Here is a 23,093-nt window from a genome sequence, read left to right as displayed (position 1 = left end):
GCGAGAGGACGCAGGTGCCTTTTCCGAATAAATTCAGGACCCCTTTGATTGGGAAAAGCTATATTTTTATCTCGGGTTTTTGTCTGATGATTTATAGTAGTTATTTTGAAACACCTGGCAACTACTGATCGTAATTTATCCGTTGAAACTTATATACACTTTTTAATTACATTGACTTTCAACCAATCCCGGTTATTGTTGGTCTCTCTTGAACAGGTAATTTTTTTCATTCGTACGCAGTTCAAAGAAAACAGTACACTACTGTATGTTCAGGAAACAGCTCAATCCATTTTTAAAAAGGAGAATAAATATAAATTTGGTATTCTTTGCTCTCCTCCGAAAATTCGATTCGGGAAAACCAACTCCGCTGATTCTTCCACCATTTCTTTTTTATTTTTTTTATTTTTTTTTTTCTGCTGCGTCTTTCCAACAATCTTCTCATGAACTTCCCTTCACCTCCTCTGTACTCTGCCCCAGTTTCGAGCTACCCTTCTCAGAAATCTTTATTACCTTTAATTCCAATTGTAACTTTCTTTAACACCTATCCCAAGCCTCGTTTAGCAGGACCGAAAAAAATATGGAAGCTAAAGAAAGCCCTTACACCAAAGGGAGTGACAGACCACCACTTGAAATAAAAGAGGTTATATTACTCACAAGGATGAACAGGAGATGGGAGAGAATGTGGAAGTTTTCTACATTCAAACTTTTTGAGTGCCGTCCAAACATTTTTATAATCGTTAGTGGCTCTTGTTCTGTATGAATATTTTTAGGCAATGCAATCTCTTGTCTAATACGGAACATATATTTTGTCCTTGTTTTTCTTCGCTTAAGTTTTAAAATTTAGGAACAGTACGTCACATCCAATCTCATTAATATCGAGGCTAGAAAAACTGAGTTAAATTCTCGAAACGACGAGGAAAGAAAACCGAGACTTATTCCGCGGATAACGAAGCTTGCTCAGATCCATTTTTAGCTATTACGAACAAAACTAATTAATGGCAAATGTTTGAACGAAACCTGGAATCGTTATTGGAACATTCCCAATGCAAAACTTCATTGCTGTGCAATACGTCGCCTGATTACACTCATTTTGTACATGGGTACACACAGATCTCATTTCATTAACCCGCCGGTGCTGATTTGAGTAGAAAATATATACAGGGATTTTATTCGTAATAGAAAACTTCCTCTTTCTCTCTCTTACTCTGCTGATTGGAAATTTATAGGGTTTGTAATATGCGCTGGCAGATATTGAAAGTTTATTTCTAATTCTAATGTACTCAACCTGAACTGAAAGTGTCTCCTTAAACGACAATTTTGTTTTCATTCCAACTGAACTCCGTTTTCAGCTTTTACATTACGAAAAATTACATAAGACGCAGTTCAATTGTACCTCCTTCATATATCTGGAAGGTTAAATCAGGCAAATTGCACAGCGTGGATATATGTTTTAGCGCTTCGCCCTCGTTTGCTAGATTTTTTGAATGGATACAAGCGCCTGCTGAGTCAAACAAAAGCTTTGGAACTAGCAACCTCAAAATGCTTAAACAAAAGGAAAATATTAAGGGGTTTGGTAATTATAGAGCAATCCAACTAATAGAACAACTGTTGAATGCTTTAGAAAAGCGCTTGATGAAAAATGAGCAGCAACTGTGACAACTGGTTAAGAGCAGTTTGCTGCTGTATCAAAGAAAGGTTTACTTGATGCTGTCTTTAAGGTAAGACAGTTACAGGAAAAGAGGTTGGAAGGTAATCGAACTTGGACTGTTTACATAGACGTAGAGGAGGCATTTGATGGCATACCCGGGGGGAAAGTGTTTTGGTTTTTAAGACAGCGGAAGGACAAGAAAAATGAGTTAGATCAGTTGAAATGACGTCTAAAAGGACAAGAACATCTGCAATAGCTTGGTGTGGCAAAACACTAATGTTCGAAGTTAGGTTAGGTCAGGTTAGCCAATTTCTATTTGTATTCGTTAAAGCTCTATTGAGTGAAGGGATAAGGAATGAAAATCTTCAATAATTCTTATATGCAGAAGGTCCGGTGATTATAGCGGAAACTGAAGAACCGTTGCAAAGAATATCTGAAACTGCGTGGAATGAAGGGTAAGGGTAAAACCGAGATGACGGTGTCCAGCCATCAGGGAGAGGATAGGGGAGGCCTAGATTTAAAACAAGTAGAGAATCTCAAGTCCTTAGGATTGACAGTAAGCCAAGAGGGAAAGTGAGCAGCTGAGGTTGAAGGCAGGATAAATGTGTCTTAGGGGAAATGTAGGAAGGTGACAAGGTTCGTGTGAAATAAAAGAATGCCAAATAGACTAAAAATATAGATCTTTTGTAATTCAGTCAGACCAGTGATGGTTATGGTTCAGAACGGGGTTTTGAGGATCTTACTGCGTTAGAGAAGGGACGAGTAAAAAATGCGCAGAAGTTTCTTCAGTGCAATCGAATATTCTGTACAACGTTTAATTCTGTATGAAACTCTCAGTCACGGTCCATGAAACTCTCAGCCGCTGCCCATGAAAATTTAAGCCACGGTCCGGTGGTGGCCTAAGTTGTTGGCATCCATAGCGGTGCCAGACGCACCAGCTTTAACCTTAAATCAAATTAAAACTACTGAGGCTTGAGGGCTGCAATTTGGTATGTTTGCTGATTGGAGGGTGGATGATCAACATACCAGTTTGCAGCCCTCTAGGCTTGGTAGTTTTTAAGATCTGGGGGCGGACAGAAAAAGTGTGGATGGACAGACAAATAGCCATCTCAATACTCTTCTTTTACTGGAAACAGAAAATTAAACTTAAAGGCTTTAGATATGTTTATTATTCTCATTTTAATTTCTGTGAGCTACGATGGCTGTTGTTATCATATCTCATATGAAATTGCATAAAGTTGATATATCCACAACCCTAACGTTACCAAATCGATTCAACTGTAAAAGGTAAAAAGGTTTTGTGAACATCGAGAATTTAAAAGATGCCCTCAAGGGTGCAGTCCCAGAAATCAATGAGATGATACTTCAATAAGAAAACAGAGTAACCCGAGTATAGAGTATAGTAGAGTATAATCTCAACCTCAAATCATGCTAACATGGACTCTTCTCCCATTTTTGGACACTTCATAAAGGCTTTTAGCCAATGCTTGAGGTTTCGTTGTCATTTTTTCTGAACTATCTCATCGACAAAACAAACCCGATATATTACCCTCTCCACTTTCGCCTTCTCTCGATGTCCCTAAGAAAAACTGAAATAGTTCTTTGATGCCTCGATACTTTCACAAACGTAGTACTGGAACATCGGAGGGGAAAGACTTGATCACTCCCGGGAAAATCCATACAGCTTACAACAAAAATCCATTGGAACTTAAAGGTGCTGCTCACTAATCACATATACGCTGGTGAAACGATAAGCAATGTTTATAAAAGTGTTTGCACTTCACATAAAAGCATCTTTCTTAACGAAAGCTTTTTCGTTATACACTATATATCGGATCTTACTCTTTACTTAGTTTTTTTTTTATAAGAACTTCCATGGAAGGATCGTTGTTGTGGGCACAGCGGAAAAAATTATACAACCAGCGGAGCGTGCCATGACTACAAAAATTTTTCATCTCTTTTCTCTTTCTCTTCTTTTTTATTTTATCTTGGTTTTTCTCTTTTCTTTTTATCGTCTTGCTTAGTTTATGTGAACAACCTGCCGGAAAACTTAAGTGGATCATTTACATTCAGACATAATACTGTCCTTGGCTGGTCTTTCTATTCAAGATAATAAATGATTAGTGTTCGGCGATTTTTCCTTTTACTATATTATTGGATTTTTATTGTCGTCGACGCCCAGGGTATGGTTGCATTTCAAGCTTTTGCTCTATCATTTGATTGCCATGGACTGAAAATTCAGAAATACGGCTGAAAGTGCAATGGTTCTTGAGAACTAATTGGAACTCGACAACCTGAAGAGAGTGAGTGGGTCTCCTTTCTCATTCTGGTGTGAGGGATTTTCAAGAGAGGGAATGGAACCAGAGTCCATGAAAGGCCCTGTCGTTTTTAGAGTTGTCATCAAAAAGATGTTATAGAATAATGCACATGGAATGGTTTTCAAAATGATATACAGGGGATATTGCTAATGGTCTTTACTTACTCAAACTTTTGTCGTAGGAGTTACTTTGAGTGAGATGCTTGTGAGGAAATGTGTCTACGTTCTCGTGGACATTATGTCAATGAGAACACTACTCATCTTTTGTTTATCTTCTCATCTTCGGTTCTTAACTGTTAACCTTCCCTTGGCTTTTTTTGTTCATTTATTTATTCATTTATTTATTTATCTAATCACTTATTTATTCATTTTGTACGTTCCAGGTTTGTTTTGTTTTATCTTCACTGGGTTTTTTGTAGTGATAAGCCAGCCTTTTTAATCTCCCTCCTGCTTCTTTGACCTTCCCTCTGCGTTCTTGACCTCCACTTGATTTTCGCAACTTTCCTTCATCCCTTCAGAGTCCGGAACAATCTCGTGTGTATGAAAAGGAATCCATATTGGATTTCTCCGTGAGATAGAACTCCAATATATTCAATTAAGGCTTCGTAGGGTAACTTCTGAAACGGGGTAAAGTTGCTGGAACCTGGGATATTAATCTAAGAATGGCAAAGGGAGAAGGAAGCTCTTCGAAAAAGTTCGTGATGAATGTGCAAGACCTGGATTTTCTTGACTTGAACGATTCAAGAAATCTGGAACATCAGTAAACTAAAGATTTCATTACAACTGAACTGAAAATGTTACAAAGAAATTCCTTATGAATGCTTGAACAAGCTTTGAAACCAAGTTGCACATTGCAATGAATGTGGAATATGCATTATTTTTGTATTTCCAAATGACAGACAGACAAACGGAGTTCTAAATAGACTATATAAACGTAATAATTATACGAGAGTAATGGATGAAAATACTAATGATTGTTGAAAGAAGACTAAGCAAGTAATTGAAGAAAATAAAGGAAATGCAAAAATACAGGAACTTTTGAAGGTCAATAAAGAATACACAATGTTTAAAGGACATTTTTTTCCTCTATGAAAAATCTCTTGAGATGCTATGCAAATAAACTGCAACAGGAGCACCAGGAAAACACAAAGTACCTGCAGCTGTATATGCTTTACCTTTCTCTGTTAGTGGCAGAGAAGTGACAGCCAGGCACAACTAAATTTGAGCTATTTGACATTAGTTAATTTGTCTTTGAAAAGGTCTAACCCAGCGATGACTTCTTCCATATACTATGTCATTGCTACACAGTTTAAAAAAACAAGAACTTATATGTTTTTTTTATCTAATTGTCTATTCATTCGGTCTATGTGCAATATTTAAATTTCATTATTCTCTTAATGTTAACTTATTTATCTCCTTGTTTGCGACAGTAAGCCTCCATTATCTGTCTAGTAAATAGAGATCTTTTTATCCATATGCTCTTTGTATTTCATCGGTCGCTGTATTTCCGTAAAACCCCAAAACCGATATAACGTTCTTTCAGAAATGTGATGGAATATCCCTGCCTGGCCTCTCTCTCTCTCTCTCTCTCTCTCTCTCTCTCTCTCTCTCTCTCTCTCTCTCTTAGGTATAGCTGATACTCGGCTTATTAGGGGCTATTTGGTTCCAAGGCTTAAAGCATATGTCAGTGACCGAATAAACTGAAATCCTGGATCCAAGTTGGCGTAATAAACTTTACTGGGTATTTGTACAAAAGATGTGAGATCTGCAAGCATTCTTCTGTATACAGTACTGATTATAACATCTCTATATTATTTAATGTCAGGTAAATAGAATTGTTGTTACGCCTTTGTCTAAGGGCAGCGTAATAATATTTTCTTTTACTCATGATTTATAGATTGCTTTCGCTAAATGACATTAAACTGTTAAAGTAAAAGTTCTGTAAATACAGTAGACTTTACACCTTTAAATAGCAAAATTTCAGTTTAATCTCTCTCTCTCTCTCTCTCTCTCTCTCTCTGCAGTTTCAGTTACGTAACTATGAATTGAACGGGATACTGATTAGTATCATTGATAAACAGAGCCTTACATTCGCTCTTGCGGAGCAGTGATAGTCACTACGCTTTGGTTAAGAAGCTGGTTGGGTCTTAATCATAATTTTAAATCATAGTTATAAACCAGTGGGATTTAAATGAGATAGTAACAGGGAAACAGGTAATAATAATGACATCACACTATAAGAAGAAATATATTTTATGTACTATATACACTTAATAAGCAGCAAAGTCAAGTTTAGTATTAAGATATTCCAGTATTTTCGAGGTATGTGATTTCAAATTCGCTTGAAAGAATTCCATGGAAATCCCGACTATATATGTATATATATATATATATATATATATATATATATATAGTATATATATATATAATATATATATATATATATAATATATATATATATATATATATACCAATAGGAGGCCGAGGCTAGTCCCCATCGTGCAACAGGTGAGAGGTAAAACAACTCAATACATCGGGTTGCTTCATTGTTGCCAACGTTTCAAGACTATGGTCTCATTTTCAAGATTAAAAAAGGAGAAAAACCAAAATATATAAGTTACAAACTTGTCCAGCAAGATTAACATAAATTATCACATACAAATAAGCACGAAATAAAAAAAAAGCACAATGTATTAAAAGATTAAGTAAAAAAGATTTTTTAAAATTAATTTTAGAAATAAAAAAGAAACCTTATAACCCGAGGTTCGGTTGTTGAAAGGTTCGCCAAAGCGAGGAGCCGAGATAACCAAAGAAAGATAAAAGTGGCCTTAGGTCTCAGCAATGTGCAATGGAACTGCAGTCGTGTTGTTATTTAATGTTGGAACAAGGTGCTTAATGGCCAAGGAGTCGAGTACAGGGACGTGGTTTTTAATTAGGCTGGATAAAATGATCTCAAAATCATTGTAGTTGGTTTTGCATTTGCAAATTTGTGTATGGTTTCTAATATTTGAAAGCTCGGGGCTAGAAAGCTTCATTCCTGTGCGGTAACATTAATGCCTATGTGTGAGTCATATATATATATATATATATATATATATATATATATATATATATATATATATATATATATGTGTGTGTGTGTGTGTGTGTGTGTGTGTGTGTGTGAAACAATACACAAATTTGCAAATGCAAAACCAAATACAATGATTTTGAGATCATTTTATGCAGCCCTAATTAAAACCACCTCCCTGTACTCGACTCCTTGGCCATTAAGCACCTTGTTCCAACATTAAATAACAACACGACTTCAGTTCCATTACACACTGCTTAGACCTAAGGCCACTTTTATCTTTCCTTGGTTTTCTCGGCTCCTCGCTTTGGCGAACCTTTCAACAACCGAACCTTGGGTTGTAAGGTTTCTTTTTTATTTTTAAAATTAATTTTTAAAAATCTTTTTACTTAATCTTTAACACATTGTGCTTTTAGTTTTTTTTCGCACTTATTTGTATGTGATAATTTATGTTAATCTTGCTGGACAATTTTGTAACTTATATATTTTTGGTTTTCCTCCTTTTTTAATCTTGAAAATTAGGCCATAGTCTTGAAACGTATAAAGTATAGTATATATATATATATATATATTATATATATATAGATATATATATATATGTAATATATATATAATATATATATTATATATGATATATATATAGTATATATAAGTAAGATATATATATATATATATATATATGTATATATATATATATATATATTATATAGAGTATAAGTATATATATATATATATATATATATATATATATATGTATATATATGTATATATATATATATATATATATATATATATATATATATACATATAATAGGTGTGTGCGCGTTTATTGCTTTGTTTGTGTACGTGTAAAGTTATGTGAGTGACACATGATATTAGAGTCTGGTGCACAGACACGTAAACAAGAGGGAGAAAGGAAGAAACCAGATTTTACCGCTAAACTTTTCCCGTTCCAGGGTCCCTTGTGGTCTTAATGCTCGTGGCGCTCTCCTCTCTATGGTCGACAGTAGACCTTTGAGCCAAACCTTTTCTTTGGTTTTAGTTTTTGAGGAGTTGTTTCCCACGGTTGGGGAAAAAGTGCCGCACTAGGTCTCCATTTCAATAGGATTTTTTACAGAGCACTTATTTCTTCTTCTTTTTTGTTAACTGAAGTATTATTCGACCTCGACATGATTCGAGAAATAGAAATAGATTATTGGGAAGATGTCTGGATTCACTTTTAGCCAGGAGAAATGGTCTGACCATTTATAAGAATATTAAACGTATATTTCGTTGGCAGGCCGCTTTACAGATTTTGTTCTTGCTTATAGATAGTTATTCCACGCTACTCACGAGTAGATGTGAACTGATATCTGTGAGAGTCCCGACTTATAAGTTTATCTATCTAATTTCTCTGTTAACTGCCAGTTATCATAACACAATTATTACTTGTTCATTTTCTTGCTACAGTTGCTGTTGTCTTTGCATACGGAGGAACTTTGAAGAAATTTTTGCACACAAACAGCAGAAGAAAATAAAAGAGAAAAGCATGGAAAGACAACGGTACAAACAATTGTATCTGTTCCAAATTAAAAAGAATGAAAAAAACGAAGAATGAATAAAAAAAGAGTTAACTTTGTCACTAAGGTTTATCAATAAAAGAAAATATAGAGGCGGTGGTGAGAAATCTACAGCAAGGCGAAGGAAAACCACAGGTTACCATTATCGAGTCGCTCCCAGATACAAGGTCATGTTCATAAAAGTGAAATTAACTTCTTTTTTGCTTTTGTGGTTCATTTGGTATTGCTTTTAAAAGACCTTGGTTCGATCCAATTGTCAGTCAGAAATTTATATAAACAATATATTTATATATTATATATATATTAGTAATATATATATATATAATATATATGTATATTATATATATCTATATATATATATATATGTAAAATGTATGTATGTATGTTATGTATATATAAAATATGTATATAATATATTATATATATATATATATATATATATAGATATATATATATTTGAGATTCTTGCTTTGAATAAATAGCATTCTGCAAACGGCTCCGAGTGGTACATCTAAAATAAATCTCCAAGTCTTAATGACCTTCCTTCTGTTGAGGGAGAGTAATCCTTCCGCTCGTGTGAGGATGGACGGACCACTTGAGCGTTTTACCATTAATCAGGGATATCGTTTAGTTGCAACCCATCTTTTATTATATTAATGTTTTTCTCGAAAAGACAGAATTTCCCCTTTCTTTTGTTGATGGTAGCCAATCCCTTTACGGAGCTGTGATGTTACCATTTGGAAACCATTCTTTGGTCATTCCATTCCTTCTACCTCCACCATTTGGATAACTACTTCACCATCACGTTCAAATTAAACAAATACATTGTAGATTATCAATATAAAATGACTCAGAATAGTTCAAGTGACGAGCGCTTCGATTCAACGCTTCGGAAACCAGATTAACTGCAATACATCAGCCACCAGTCTGTCAGAATCCCGTTTTGAATCCTCAATAGAAAATACGGAAGTCCTAAATCGGAAACGCTATGTACCAGTATCTGTTCTATACACGCGTTTATATGCATTATTTGTGAGGAAAATCCAGAGCTTAAATTCTACTCGCTTTCAATGGGTTTAATAACCAGGACCAAATATATGTATATTCCTTTGCTTTTAACGCTCAAAGGAAAATTTCTGGTCACAGACACAACATATTTATATCTTGACCTTAGCGCAGAGAACGTTTTATTGAGGATGGATGTTCAAGCACGTCAATGGAAATGGAAATTTGGTAATAGATTGCTATTTAGACCTTTGATTTCTGGGCACGTAATGAAGAAGGAGGAGGAGGAGATCAGTAAAAATATGTGCCTTGGTTTGGATTGGTAAATCAAGTCTCCTACACATTCAGCATGTCTGATAGAATTATACCATTTCAGATCTACTGAAACCAGGAACTAAATTTCAGTGGAATGAATGCCTTCAAGGACTTTAAGAAATAAAAAATGCAATCGTGACGGATCTTCTGTTAAGAGTTAAAATTTTAGATCCAGAAAAACCAACAAGTTTGACTACAGACTGGTCCAAGATAGGCATAGGATTATGGCTTCTCCAGAAACATTGCAGTGTCCAGAAAGCTCCTTTCTGCAGCAAAATGCGATGGAAAGTGATGTTGGACAGCAGCAGGTTTACTCATGCTACAGAAACTTGATACGCACCCACTGAGAGGGAAGCCCTAGCTGTTGCAGATTCACTGGACAAATCACTGTATTTTGTATTGGGTTGCAGGGATCTAGTTATTGCTGTAGATCATAGGCCATTGTTAAAAGTGTTTGGTGAATTCTCATTACATGACATTCCGAACACACTCCTACACAATCTAAATGAAAAAACACTGCAGTACAGATTTTGTATGGTCCACATCAAGGTATTCGCCATAAAGCTGCTGACTGCATATCATGGCACCCAACTGGGTCTCCCCAACCCATGAATCTCCAAGATGATGTGGCTGCCACCAAGGACAATAATTCTGTTGGCGATCAAGATAATATGGAGAAGTCTTTAATTGCTTCTGCTTCTTCTTCACTTTGTGCCCTGCAGTTGAAGTCAGTCACCTGGGACATGATCAGAACAGCCACAGCCAGTGACTTTGACATGCACCTTCTCTCAAGTGCCATACTCAATCTGTGACTTCTTCCAACTTCATGAGAACTTTTACACTATCAATTGCATTGTAATGTACAAAGATGGAATTGCAATTCCCCCATCCCTCAGGAGTGAAGTCTTAGCTGCATTGCATAGTACTCACCAGGGGGTCACAACCATGACTGCTCATGCTGAAACTTCAGTGTTTTGGCCAGGTAAAACACCAGGATTATAGCCATGTGAGCGAGGTGCAGCGCTTGCACTCTCATTGCTCCTTTGAACCCCAGTGCACTGCCAACGTCATTGATTGCCCAGACTATCCATTTCAGTTTGTTCCTGCACACTATTTCCACTACAAAGTAACGAACTATTTGATTATAGTAGGCAGGTACTCTAATTGATCTATCATGGAAAAATCTGTTGCTGGGTCCTCATGATTGATTTCTGCTCTTAGGAGAACATTTGTCACTCTTGGTATTCTGGAAGAGCTTGCTTCAGATGGTGGGCCAGAATTTACATCTCATTCTACCAGACAATTCTTGAAGAACTGGGGTATTCTCCATACATTGTCATCAGTCACATTTCCTCATAGTATCTGCAAAGCTGAGGTGGCTGTGAAAATTGTTAAGTGAATATTAGCTGAAAATACTGGACTTGTTGGTGAACTAGACACATGCTTTCCAAAGGGCTGTGCTACAGTATTTCAGAACAGGTCTCAGAGCACACAAAGTGGTTACCCCAACTACATAGTTCTCGGTGACCACGTTGTGGTGCAGAATCAAGTCTGGCCACACCGTCTTAAATGGGACAAAACCAGCATTGTCATTAAAGGGCGCCAGTTTGATCAATATGTTGTTAAGATCAATGGTTCTGGCAGGGTTATAATGTGAAATTGGAATTTACTTTGCTTATACCTCCTTATCCGAATACCTAACAAGAAACACACTATCACGTCAGACTTTGAATAGATTCATCCTTACCTTTCCAATTGCATAGCATAATACCGCCTACTGTCAGCTCGCCCACAAGGCACACATATACACCGAACAAGCCCACTAGGGAGACATATTTAGTGCCTAAGATAACATCAGTTAAACCTTCACCTGGTACTAATACACCTCAACAGTATGGTGGCACACTGAAATTCACACCCTCCCTAAGTACACAGCATGCTTATGATTCATTCCCACCGCAAGCTGTCAGCCCATCATGATTGCCCACTCGTCACCTGTCCACCAGTGACCACAGCCCCTTGAACCGCCCTCGTCAGTTTCAATGCATGGAGTTGTACAACCCAAACTCATTATCGATCACCAGACTGTCACCCACCAGCCAAGGACCATCAACAATCAATATAAGCTGCACACCGAAAATACACCCTTGTTCCTTTCGGCATTTAACATGAAATACCTTTCATATACCATCTAATAATTAAATCAATATTTCCATTTGTCTTCCACAGATTCGGAGTGTTTCACATCCCCACACAGCTTCGGCATGAGCAGATCGAGTCCATGGCATTGGCTGCTTGTGTGTTGCACAACTTAATTTTAGCGAGTCATCCTAATGCCACGAATGAGACAAATCAAGAAGACTCTGTGACACATGAGGCCATACCTGGTTACTGGAGGTGTGACGAAGCTTTATTGCCGAGTCTGATTACTCCCAAGCCATCAGAGAGAAACCATGGCTAGCAAGACTCAAAGAGATCACCTTCGTAATTATTTTAACTCCCCTACGGGCTCCGTTGATTGGCAAGATTCAATTATATACACAAGAAAGCAATAGAACATTCCTGTACATACCTTACAAAATTAAAATGAAATTACTTGGTAAATATCAACATATACTTTGAAATTCTAAAATATTTATATTATTACGTTGTATTCAGTCATATTTATCTATATCTGAAATTTTTCATTTAAAAATAGAAAATGCCTTTTCATATATCATACTCCAGAACATTCTAATAAATTGAATTGATTGCAACTAAGTCATTGGTATATTTTTTTAAAAGAAAAATTAATGTTAAGCAAAATATAAAAATAAAGGCCGTAATGCTGCATTTTATAGCTGGGAACACACGTATCACAATATGGCTATGGCCCACCCCTTCTGCACAACTTGAGGTGTTGCTAAGTACATCGTATACATCGTAATGAACATTGTACATCGAAATTGCCACTTACATCTGCGGTCACTTACATCTGCGGTAACGAGTAAATTTATATTATGCATATATTTGTGCCTGAGCAAGGTCGCCCAGCTGATAGGTGGGCCGAACTCCTATTATGGATATATAGTTATTGTGTTGTATTTATCGCTTACTGCGCTACAGACATGCGATTATTCAGCAGTCTTACTAATGCGCCGGATATGAACATAGCGAGTCCCTCATATGAAAGAGTTAGCTATTTTTTTTTTTCGCCCAGAGCCTATGCGAAGATTCTTTTGCATCGTAAAGTTGAAATTCATGATTTCTGTGAACATTCACCTCGCCTGGAGCAGTGTCTTGAGGCGTGATCGGGTCATGGAGGCAATGTGACTGGAAGTCCGGTTATAAAATGATAGACATCTCGATATTGCATCATGTATAACGGGATCTTCCGATGTGACGTCATGGAATTCTCCCTCTCAAGTGTGACTTGCAAGCGTGCGTCACGGCATGTCTAGCTGGAAAGGAAATGGGTGAACATTTCACATTCTCACCCGAACTTATTTTTGCAGCCTTGCACAAAGAAGCCATGATGGTCACACACAGGGGAAACTATCTTTCGTTAAATTTTCGAATTAAGTTTATTTGGTATGTCAGCATTTCATTCGGCAGCCCTAGTCAATTATTAGATATGATAGAGAGAGAGAATTTTTAGCTTTCTTTTTCGGGCGTTCAGGGATACCAGCAGGGATACGTCAATTAGAAGGACGTAATGTGTGTGTGTGTGTGTGTGTGTGCTTGTGTATAGTTTTGTTGGCAATTCACACATGACTTCTTATACTCTCGAATATTATACAACAAATGACCCATTAAACATCGAACTGACATTACCCTGAGAATAACTTACACCCAAAATGAATTATATACAAGTGCTCCTACCTTGACCAAGGATCTGGACTTATGCCATTTAGGGTAAGAACTAGGATGACAATGACTCTACCATTCTAAAGCTTTCAAAGCTAAGAAGAGTTGAACATAATTTAATTGCGGTAACAAGCGTTTATTGAAAACAGAAAGGCTTTTTTGAATCGTTGTAGTTCTTGTTGATGTAGGCGATACTACTGCTGCTGTTGTTAATTAAACCCAGGAAAGGACTGAGCATTTTTAGCCGTATCTTTAATAAGGAGAAAAACAGGAATAACTAAGTCATTTCCCGGTGCTCAGAGGTAAAAAAGGGCTTCAATGAGACTGTGTCAACGTTTCCTGAGTGAGTGCTTCAAAAATTCCCTTTAATTCCGGTTCAAAAAATCCTCTATGGTGTTTGCCTTTCATTTCCGACCATGTAAACCGTTATTTATGCCATAAACCTTTCCTTTACTCTCTCTCTCTCTCTCTCTCTCTCTCTCTCTGTTATGTATGTACGTATATACATAAATGCATATATATACATATGTGTGTATGTATATGTATATTCAAAATGAGATTTAATCTGCTTAAACCAAACATTAAAACAAAATAGCACAAAAACAAAATAACTGAAGAATGCGTCTGTCTCAACGGCCCAGCGTTGGAGGGTCAAAGAAAATAATGGGTCTTTCTACAGTGCTTACAAACGAAGTCCAATCTGAGTTCCCTTTCAAGTGAACAAAGCTTTACGATAAAGAAAGGGCGGATTTTTATTCTTTCTTTGGTAATTTCTTATTAGGGAGAGAGGGTTTCTGAAACTCTTGGTCCCTCTACAACACGAAAACGAGATCAATCTCCCGCCGTACCAAACAGAATCTGCTATTCATCCACATCACAGACCTTTTTAGACGGATTAAAAGTTTTAAAATAAAGCGTTAGAGAGAAGAGCAATTAAACTAACATCTATGTCTTTAGTTTAAAATGTTTTTCAAACTAGTAACACCCGCTAGGCTACACCATCCCCTTCCATATTTGTCTGTTCGGTGAGGGTTTCCTCTTTCACCACCACCGTGAGGCTGAGGAATCTGTTCCTTTCAGAGGACGACTTCCCTCTCCCTTTTTCTGCTCCCGCTCCTTAACCTCTTTCTCACATTTGTCCAAGATAACGGTATCGGGACACCCGTCCAAGTGGAGACTTCGTTCGAGAAAACAAGGAAATAAAAGCCTAGTCATCTTGAGTAATATAAAACCCAGGCTGGTCACACATTCAAGAAAGAGGCGGTAAAAAGGACAACGAACGTCAGAAGGAGAAAAAGGCTTTACACATATACTTCTGTCTTTTTTCGAAAGGCGCGCATGTCCTTCAGTTCTATCCGATCATTCTTATACGACAATAATGTTCAGCTCTAAGAACTCTCATATTTGTTATTTTGTGAGTGGAATATTCCTGACAGGAATGTTCTGACTGCCAGAAATTGTAATCATACCAAGGCAATCTCAGGGTTGGCTTTTATTTCCTTTCCGTGGAGTCTGGAGATTACTCTTTGTTTGCCTTGACAGCAGAAGGGATACCTCCCCTCCAATGAAATGAAAATCGCTTTGAAGAAGTATTACTACATTTTCTTTAAGATAAATAAAATCGCTAAATGTAAAACTGTAATCTGCATTTCTTCCTCTTAGTTATTTTGCGAGTATAGAGAACAAATTGTAAATAGCAAATACTTTCATGTAAAGTTATTGATATATTACCAGTACATGTTGAGAAAAAGAGAAAAAAGATAGAAGACGGGAACATAAGAATAATAGGGTATATACCCATTTGCCCTTTACTCCAAATGACTGTACTCAACTTGTGTCCAGGCAGCAGCGAGATGACATATAACTTCTCGTTATTAGGTTCTGACCTTCATATATTGCGCTGTTTTATTATGCGGATTATGTATTCTCATTCCTTATTTCGTATTGGAGGACATACATACTGCTTAGGTTTTGTATATACAATGTTTGTTTGTGCATTCAATAATTCGCGTCCCTTACGGTATGAAGACTGGGAAGAGAATACAGTGGACTTCATGTTGTGCCCTGCAAGCATTATATACTCAAGGGTGTATACCGAGTCTCTTCGGCCCCTAATTGCACTTTATCATAATGCCCAACTATCCAACATTTCACTCTCTTTTTACGGTCTCGCCTAGAATTGACTGAAGTGTTCGGATTTTTAGAATAAATTCCATGAATCCAGTCCAACGCTGAACTTTTTTTTTATTTCGTTAGCAGAAAGAACAGACTCCTTGTTACTGAGAGTAAAGAAAATAACTTAAATCAAATGTAAAGGTTAATCAATATCGCAATTAGAGCACATAAAACAGAGGTCATATCTGGTGGCAATTGGTGTGGTGATTAGTGCATAAAACATGCACTCACGTGTGTTTTTATGAGTATACATTGTCATAAATAGAGGCCTTCCGCCAATATTGCTTGGGAAAATAACCCAGATTTATTTACCAATGCCAGGAATTTCTGGCGAGGGTCCTAAAGTTCCCATGTTGCCACATCCCTTCTATGAGTCTCATTCCACACCTTACCATATCCTTTATTCCAATTAATCCCCCGAGGAACCTTTCTCACATTTCAGACACGGTCAACGATTTGATGACATCACCGTCTCGCTCCGTGCCTTCCCCTGGTCAGTGGACATCCTCAAGCAGGTGTGCGAGAGGTCGCTCCAGTCTTCTCCAGTGACCCAATCAAGTTGGACGTCAGAGCTCTGTTAAGGCCCGTAAGAGTACTGATGACAGACATCCACCAAATGACCCTAGAGAAACCCTTACCCAGGAAAGATGTGCACTAAGGAAGCCCTCGGAGGACCATGCAAGGCTTGCAAGGAAATAATCCAGGTGTGAATTTCAGGGCTGTTTTCCACTTCCCAAGTTGCTCCCAAGCCATCAGTACCAGTCCAGTGATTTCATCCCATATTTTGCTAGTAATTGATTCCCAGCATTTGGCTCATTTCCTTGCCCTCGTTTGAGTTGTTAAGCTTTCATAATATATGTATTTTTGTAGCCCCTGAGTCTCATTAGCAGGCTACCTTATACCATACATTCCCTGTATTACACTTTCCACCCAGCTTGGGAAATGTTGTAATATATAGGGACTTCTATATATATATGTTATATAATAGTATATTTATATTATATCTATAATATATATATTATAAAATATAAATATATATATTATTATATATATCTAAAATATATATACATATATATAGATATACAATATATTATAATATGGATATATTTATGTTGGTATGTGTGTGTGTGTATGTTCCAGCATAACTCTGAAATGCACTGAGCAATTTCAACCAAACTTGGAATACATATGACTTGCTATCTGGAAAAGAATAGTGTGGGGGTAAGACATCACTGGCACTAAATGGGGTATGTGGGAAGGGGGTGAATTTTTGAGGATGTTAAGATGAAAGGGGGATGAGAAGAGGTGGGAAGGGGATGACATGCAAAAATAACTGAAAATGACAGAATTAGTGACTAATCTATAGTTTTCGAGGTTGCTGAAATGAATAGTGACACTCCTTTAAGTCTAAGTTCAGCCCTCATAGAAAGGGGGTTGCTGAGAAGGGGTGGGAAGGGGGTGACATGTAAAATTAACCGAAAAGGACATAAATTAGTGTCTAATCCATAGTTTTTGAGGTCGCTGAGATGAATACAGGCAGTCCGCAGGTTATGGCGGGAGTTCCATTCCTGGCAGGGCACTGTGAGCCAAAAATTGCCTTAACCAGAATCATCATGATTACAATGGTAATTAATAGCAACAGTGCTGTAAATCAGGGTTACAGCGCTGTAAAGCAGGTTAACAGTGCCATGATGCAAGTGCTTTCTGGGACTACTTAACCTGAACCTTATAAACCCAGGGACTGACTGTAGTGGCACTCCCGATGCCCTTTAAGCCCAACTTCAGCCCCAATAGAAAGGGGTAAGAAGGTGGTGACATGTAAAAATAACTGAAAACTACTGATATTAGTGTCTAATCCATAATTTTTGAGGTTGCTGGAATGGAGACAGAGATACACCCAATGCCTTCTAAGTCCAAGTTCAGCCCTGATAGGAAGGTGGGGTGAGAAGTGGTGAAATATAAAATGACAAACATGCTGGGCACTGAACCTGAAGCAATTATCTTAACAGAAACAGGATAGAGTAAGAGGGAGAGGAAATGAGAGTAGAGAGGCTGTTGGGAGGAGAAAGAGAGAGAGAGAAAGTTTATCGGCTGTCATTTACAGTTTTCCTGGGCAGTGCAGGGTTGGTCAGCTAGTATATATATATATATATATATATAGTATATATATATTGTAATGAAGTTAACATATTTAATTTATTTTGTATTTTTGCTGTTCTTTTGACTTTGCACATTAAAGTAAGTTTTTGGTTGTTTTTGTCCAGTTTTGCTTATGTATGTCTTTCAAAGGCTGGACTCGGGGTCTTTTCCTTCCCTCAAAGGGTAGTTGTAGTTTTAATTGGTACATCACCTATGTGTCTTTATCTTTTCATATTTTGACAGTCTTTTGGCTGTTCGTCGCCTGTTTTGTTTTCATCTCCGCTGATGATGTGGGGACCTTTTGAGTGATAAAACAGCAGTTAACAGCTCCCTACAGAGAGGTTTTCAGTGGCCATATTCTCTGATGGCTTGCGGCAGTTTGTAGAAACATTCTGAAGACGCCCTCGACGTTTTATAGCTGGTGACATCTTGGAGGTGTTCCTTGCCATCTCCTATGAACAGTTCGTGTAAGGGGTTGTGTGATGCCCTTCCTTGCAAGGCGTACTTTGGGCTCATGTGATGCTCTTCCTTGAAATAAGCACTTTTGGATGCGAGTCTTGTCCGTCACTGCCCTTGCCCTCAGCTTGCTGAACCTCTGGAGTCATTAAGGGGCTTCCCAGGGGCGGAGAAAAGGGTAAGATCCCAGACCCAGTGTGATTGTCATAACCATTCATACCCATAGAGACGACTTGCGTTAGGTGTCTCCTACTTTGTGGCACTTTCCTGGAATTTACCGTTGGAGAATTGAGACGACACTTCGCAGTGCGATGCTAAGAGACGAATTTATATGAACCATAGGATTAGTGGGACAATAGTTAATTGTTGTTAACAGGGGTGGTATTTATTTTTCCATAGTCCTAATGTATGTTTATCCGTTATTCAAGCGTGTAATTTAATTAGTTTTAAGGTTAATTTCTTACTTTGTCTTTTACTATCACACCGAACCATGCATATGTGGTTTCTATCTCCATCTAATAAATTTTTCTTTCACTTGAGTGTGCTAATGAGCTAGGAGAATGTATTTTTGGAATTGTGATTGTGAGTTTTTCTTCCCTAAAGTGCAGTTTTCAAGGGATTTCTTTGTATTTTTAAGATATTAGTTGTAATAAATAATTAATGCAAATAAAAAACGTTTGCAGATTGATATTTTGGTTAAAACTATAACCCGTGATTATTGTTAACACTTGTTTCTTTTTATTTTATCCATCACCCTCATTTCATGCAACTTTCCTATAATGAGTACCAAATTGTCCCAGACCACAGGCCTAAGACTGCATTAAACTCATAGGACTTTCAGAAAATGCTTTAATCTCAATTGATGACTTGAAATAACCCACTAACTTAGTCAAACCCCTACTGCAAGTTCTAAACTTTCTCTGAAAAGTTTGATTCAAGAGTCATCAAGTCTTTATTGACTTACCAAGGCGTAATTACACACAGGTAGTTAAGCACAGTTCTGTAGGCTTAACGTGACTAGTCAATGTTTTTAGCTCTTTTTCACGTCTTCTTGTGGTTTTCCCTCTCATATCACGGTACTGTGATTCACAAAATTTTAAAAAGCTAAAAAACAGATATGAGGGCTGGGAATATTCTTATTTTTCAGTTTCTCCTAATAAAACCATATGATATGCACTCACCGTCTCAGTCTCTCTCTCTCTCTCTCTCATACAGACACACACACATACACACACACATATATATATATAATATATATATATATATAAAAGATCCAGACGAGATATTGTATCGGCAATCAGCAGGGTCCATCAAACACATAAAAAAGTCCATGGTTTATTACAAAAACGTTTCGCACATAACTCAGTGCATCTTCAGTCTGTAAAATTAAATCATACTCATTAAAAATATTATAAATAACATTAAAAAGCAAATAAAAACATCAAAAAATTGAAAAAACTTAAGAATTAACTTTACTTTAAAAAACCATCACAAGAATGTGTCAAAAGTAAAAGAGAGACCCAGTGCCTAACAACCTGTTAGAGTGGAGAAGGAAGAACGAATGACTAAGACTGCAGACCTACCCAAGACTTCAGTTATGCTAGATATAGAGGAGCAGCAGATACGTTGGAGTTTAAAGACGGAACCAGCCGTTTAATGTATAAAGACTCAAGGGTGGTGAGGTAGTTACTGTGGCTTGTACCACCAATAATAGAAAAATGTTTCTTATCAACTTGAATCCTGCATATGGACGCATGGTTCCTAATATTAGAGAATTCAGGTTTGCTAATTCTCTGTCCCGTTCTGAAACTATATCCCAGGTAACTGCAATATCTCATCTGCAACAACCTTCGGCAAGAACCAACATAAATACCGGGACATCCCGGGCACTTAAATTTGTAAATAATGTTGGATCTCATGAAGGTCGGCAGTTTGTCTTTGAGGTTGAAAAATTGCAATCTTAAGAGGATTGATAGGGATAAGATGCATATTAAGGCAGCCAAACTCTAGTTCAGTAATGCGTTTCACTTCACTTAAGAACTTATTATCCCAGTGCCTAACAGGTTGTTAAGCACTGGGTCTCTCTTTTACTTTTGACACATTCTTGTGATGGTTTTTTAAAGTAAAGTTAATTCTTAAGTTTTTTCAATTTTTTTATGTTTTTATTTGCTTTTTAATGTTATTTATAATATTTTTAATGAGTATGTTTTAATTTTACAGACTGAAGATGCACTGAGTTATGTGCAAAACGTTTTTGTAATAAACTATTGACTTTTTTATGTGTTTGATGGACCCTGCTGATTGCCGATATATCTATATATATATATATAATATATATAGTATATGATATATATATATATATATATATATATATATATATATATATATATATACCAGACTTGACGTGGATTGACAAAATCAAGAAGAACATATCACTCATTGCTGTTGCAGTACCATCGGACAAGAAAATAGATGGGAAAGAGAGAAAAAATTGATAAGTATCAAGACCTGAAAATAGAAATAAGAAGGATATGGGATATGCCGGTGGAAATCGTACCCATAATCATAGGAACATTAGGCACGATCACAAGATCCCTGAAAAGGAACCTGGAAAAACTAGATGCCGAAATAGCTCCAGGACTCGCGCGGAAGAGCGTGCTAGTAAAAGCAGCTCGAATAGTGAGAAATGTGATGGACTCCTAAGGAGGCAGGATGCAACCCGGAACCCCACACTATAGATACCACCCAGTCGATTAGGATGACTGAGATAGACAAACAAACAATATAAATTATAATAATATCCATTATTTCAGTTTAGCGCCTTATACATGGAATACACAAAGCAGAGACAATACAATACACACACGCTTGATACGCTAGGAGACATGATAAAAAATGATAATTGGCAATATCCAAACAGTTGCCAAAGAAGCAGAAAATATAGTATTCATAATAATGGTAATGGCAGCAATGATATTGAGAATAAATAGAAAAAACTGAAAGTTATAACAATTAAAAAGAACAGATTACATACAATCATTTCCAGTTAAAAGGTAGGCTCCTCTTTGGAGGGGTGCCGATCGTCCTACCCCGCTTTGTAGGGGTGCCGATCGTAAAAATATTTGCCAAAAATACACTAATCAAGACAGGCTAATGAAATTATCAGGCATTATTAGCACTATAATAACGCATATTCTCTGTGAGTTTTATCATCCTACAGGGAAAATAAATGATTTTATGAAAAAAAAAATGTGAAATTCGGTGCCCGTCGTACAAAAGGATAAATTTGGTGATCGGTAAAAAAAAACTATCTTGAATAGAAATTCGGTCCGTAAGCATGTTGGTACATCCACCTGGAACATGCACTTAAAGTATTATCAAAATAGAACAGTAAATAAGCACGTATTAACAAAAAAAAGAGCAACAACTTCAGCGAAAGCCCTGCCAATAAATGAAATAATAGCTAGGAAGAAATATTCAGAAAAAATTCAAACCTCGATTTAGGGACAAAACCTTTTGAGAGTTTGTAGTTATTATGTCACTTGATAGCCTAAAACTTCTAAAAATTATATTATTTAGGACAATCAAAAAAATACCCACCCCCCCTTCCCGAAAAAAACCAAACCAGAGAAAAAGCGAAAAAGCGATTTTTTCTGAGGACAAGAAACTTGAAAAATTAGTTTAGATACCCCTGATACCCCTAAAGCTATTTTCTGTGATGAAACTAATCTTAGAAAACGTAGAAAACGACATGGACCAATTTTTGAGAGATAAACTATAAAATTTGCGATCTGCATATATATCGGCCTGGCTTTCGCTGAAGTTGTTGCTCTTTTTTTTGTTATTACGTGCTTATTTACTGTTCTTTTTTGATAATTCTTCATGTGCATGTTCCAGGTGGATATACCAACATTCTGCCAGACCGAATTTCTATTCAAGACTGTAGTTTTCTCACCAACCACAAGTGTCCCTTGTACAAGAGACACTTAATTTCACATTTTTTTTTCATAAAATCGTTTATTTTCCCTGTAGGATGATAAAACTCACAGAGAATATGCGTTATTATAGTGCTCATAATACCTGATAATTTCATTAGCCTGTCTTGATTAGTGTATTTTTGGCAAATATTTTTACGATCGGCACCCCTCCGAAGTGGAGACTATCCTTAAGGACCTCGGGTGGTTACAGAAGTTAGTCCCAGAAGGCTAAACACGAAAAGTGAAAAAAACAAATCTCAATAATGATAATAATCACAATGATGATAAAAATAATAATAATAATACTAATAAACATAGAGAAATAATAATAATAATAATAATAATAATAATAATAATAATAATAAAATAATAATAATAATAATAATAATAATAATAATATTGGAAGGGGACCCTCTTTCAAAACAAGTCTTATTGAAAGATATTGCTGCATCAGCTATATTCAACTTGTAAATAGCCGCTTCTCCTATTTTTCTAATAATAGCTTTCTCTCTGCTATTACAACTGGCGAGTATAGCGCCGATATTACTCATCAGGAGTAGTCAATTTCAGGAATAATGGTTACAAA

Source organism: Macrobrachium nipponense, chromosome 2 (genome assembly GCF_015104395.2).
Source record: "Macrobrachium nipponense isolate FS-2020 chromosome 2, ASM1510439v2, whole genome shotgun sequence".
Classification (NCBI taxonomy): Eukaryota; Metazoa; Arthropoda; class Malacostraca; order Decapoda; family Palaemonidae; genus Macrobrachium; species Macrobrachium nipponense.
The sequence above is the reverse complement of the archived record's forward strand: the minus strand, read 5'-3'. Positions refer to the sequence as shown.